This window comes from Schistocerca nitens, chromosome 5 (assembly GCF_023898315.1).
Source record: "Schistocerca nitens isolate TAMUIC-IGC-003100 chromosome 5, iqSchNite1.1, whole genome shotgun sequence".
Taxonomy (NCBI): domain Eukaryota; kingdom Metazoa; phylum Arthropoda; class Insecta; order Orthoptera; family Acrididae; genus Schistocerca; species Schistocerca nitens.
The window spans coordinates 329689230-329692530 of record NC_064618.1 but is presented as its reverse complement, the minus strand read 5'-3'; the positions used below and the strand labels follow the sequence as shown (position 1 = coordinate 329692530).

Here is a 3301-nt window from a genome sequence, read left to right as displayed (position 1 = left end):
TGTCCGTCGCTGTGTCCGATTCCAGTTGAGACAGTTCTTAACCAGAGGCCTCTGAAGGGAGTCCTGACCAAAGCATTTTTTATGTAAGTGGGGAGGTAACCACATTGCACAACCCCTAACCAGGAGGGCGTTGCCTTCTCCTAGGCTTTTGACCCACCCCTGGCCGTGCTTGGTTTAGTTCACCCTGACTATTTGTTTTACTCGATAAAACGCGGAGGACTAGCAATCCTATACAGGACATATCACATACAATTGCAAATATTCTGAACACTTGCCTGTAGACGAAATTTTTCAACGTTCAAAAAGCACAACTGAAGACTTTAAACAAAAAAGACTCTAAGTGCAAAAAAATGAAATTTTGTTTTGTTTGAAATGGGATCTACATACCAAGCCTAATAACGTAAAAAAGCTCAAATTGCCACGAATAAAAATGTAGTACCAAATGCAATCAAAAAAAAAAAAAAAAAAGAAAAGGTTCTGTGGCAGCACTGAGTAAATAGCTGAGAATGGAGGAAACAAATGAGAAAATTCAAGTAATAAACGTATTTCGGTAAAAGCTCGTCCAACACAAGAGGTAAGTTTCATTACTTATAGCTAATCTACCATAACTGGACAGAATGTTTATTCTTAAGTTACCAAATTATTGCTCCAGATGCAGCAAAGGTCATGATGCAACTATCAAAACAGAGAAAATGATTTATCGCCAGTGATATGAATGCATCTGACTTCTTAGATTTCAAGAAAACAGCAGATTGTAATATAAACACAGCAAATCTAAACACGTTCAAATCACGGGACTATGGTTCGAGAAACATAAACGTTATGTAGTTAAGACCAGGAGAAGCTTGAATGAAATTGAAGTAACTCTATTTTGAGAAAAGGTGTACGAATACGGGACATCAAGAAAATGCGACTACTTGCCCTGGATATTATAAGCCTCATCTATTAAGAAAATAAATAAATAAATAAATAAACATTTGACTGAAATGATGCAGTACTTCGTACCTAATAACCACGTACAGTCTTATGAAAGCAAAATGAACTTCTAACCTATGAAATAAAGCATTTTTGTTTCATTGGTTTGTCGTCATTACTACCTTTTTACTGAATATTGAACTATGGCACTTAGAGCTTTTCACTGCATTTCCACTTTCAGTAGCTTTTTCATACTATTACAATATATTTTTTGTAATTTCCTTTGGTGAATAGACCCACAATACTCTAAGTTTCAAATAAAACTCACAAGGGAACCTCCCCATTGCACCCCCCTCAGATTTAGTTATAAGCTGGCACAGTGGATAGGCCTTGAAAAACTGAACACAGATCAATCGAGAAAACAGGAAGAAATTGTGTGGAGCTATGAAAAAAATAAGCAAAATATGCAAACTGAGTAGTCCATGTGCTCAGCAACATCAAGGATAGTGTCAGCTCAGGAGCGCCGTGGTCCCGTGGTTAGCGTGAGCAGCTGCGGAACGAGAGGCCTTCGGTTCAAGTCTTCCCTCGAGTGAAAAGTTTATTTTCTTTATTTTCGCAAAGTTATGATCTGTCCGTTCGTTCATTGACGTCTCTTTTCACTGTAATAAGTTTAGTGTCTGTGTTTTGCGACCGCACGGCAAAACCGTGCGATTAGTAGACGAAAGGACGTGCCCCTCCAATGGGAACCGAAAACATCGCAAGGTCATAGGTCAACCGATTCCTCCACAGGAAAACACGTCTGATATGTTCAATACGACGCTGGTGACAGCATGTGCGTTACATGACAGGAATATGTTGTCGACCCACCTAACTTGTACACTTGGCGAATGGGTAAAAAGATTCTTCTACCTTGCCCGATTTAGGTTTTCTTGTGGATGTGATAATCACTCCCAAAAAAGTGATGAAAACATAAGAGTTGGTCACATAAACTGCAACAAATGAATGCAACAGTTTCACAGTCGCACAGTTTTCCCTGTGCTCTGACAAAACGTATGTTTTTAACGTTTTCAAATTTTCCGTGTGTAGACCTTCAAATCCTGCTTATGTACAAGCAGATCTGAACTTGTCCTGGAATTTTGGAGAGCGAAGTTGATTATGTGTGAGTGCCTGAACTTTGATAATTGTCTGAAAATAAAAAATTTCACACGAGGGAAGACTTGAACTAAAGACCTCTTAGAATGAGATTTTCACTCTGCAGCGGAGTGTGCGCTGATATGAAACTTCCTGGCAGATTAAAACTGTGTGCCCGACCGAGACTCGGGCGTGAATCGTGCTTCGGTAGCTCAGTTGGTAGAGCACTTGCCCGCGAAAGGCAAAGGTCCCGAGTTCGAGTCTCGGTCGGGCGCACAGTTTTAATCTGCCAGGAAGTTTCATTAAAGACCTCTTGGTTCGCAGCTACTCACGCTAACCACGTGACCACGGCGCCCCTGAACTCATATTCTACTTGATGTTGCCTATCTTGCGCATGGACTACTCAGTTTGCATGTTTTTGCTTATTTTTTTCATAGTTCTACACAACTTCTTCCTGTTTTCTCGATTGATCTGTGTTCAGTTTTTCAAGGCCTATCCACTGTGCCAACTTATAACTAAATCTGAGGGGGGTGCGATGGAGAGGTTCCCTTGTCAGTAATAGTCCAGTTATGACCATTAATTGGCTAAAACACTTGAAAATCACTTTCCTCAAATTCATGAATATGGTTAATAGAGCCTTTTTTATTTAAAGTCTTCAGTTGTTTTTAAAGTGCGTATTTATCTGCTTTAACTACAGTCTTGTAGTTCAGGTTGAAATCTCTTCTTCTCAGCTGCAGGGAATATACACTCCTGGAAATTGAAATAAGAACACCGTGAATTCATTTTCCCAGGAAGGGGAAACTTTATTGACACATTCCTGGGGTCAGATACATCACATGATCACACTGACAGAACCACAGGCACATAGACACAGGCAACAGAGCATGCACAATGTCGGCACTAGTACAGTGTATATCCACCTTTCGCAGCAATGCAGGCTGCTATTCTCCCATGGAGACGATCGTAGAGATGCTGGATGTAGTCCTGTGGAACGGCTTGCCATGCCATTTCCACCTGGCGCCTCAGTTGGACCAGCGTTCATGCTGGACGTGCAGACCGCGTGAGACGACGCTTCATCCAGTCCCAAACATGCTCAATGGGGGACAGATCCGGAGATCTTGCTGGCCAGGGTAGTTGACTTACACCTTCTAGAGCACGTTGGGTGGCACGGGATACATGCGGACGTGCATTGTCCTGTTGGAACAGTAAGTTCCCTTGCCGGTCTAGGAATGGTAGAACGATGGGTTCGATGACG

The 3301-nt window shown here is 41.6% G+C and overlaps 1 non-coding gene across 1 annotated transcript; it reads left to right on the top strand.

Moving 5' to 3' along the window:
* Positions 1-2247: 2247 nt before the first annotated feature.
* On the top strand, positions 2248-2322 carry Trnas-cga (transfer RNA serine (anticodon CGA)). The gene has a single exon. It is a non-coding gene; the product is annotated as a tRNA-Ser (tRNA).
* Positions 2323-3301: the final 979 nt, after the last annotated feature.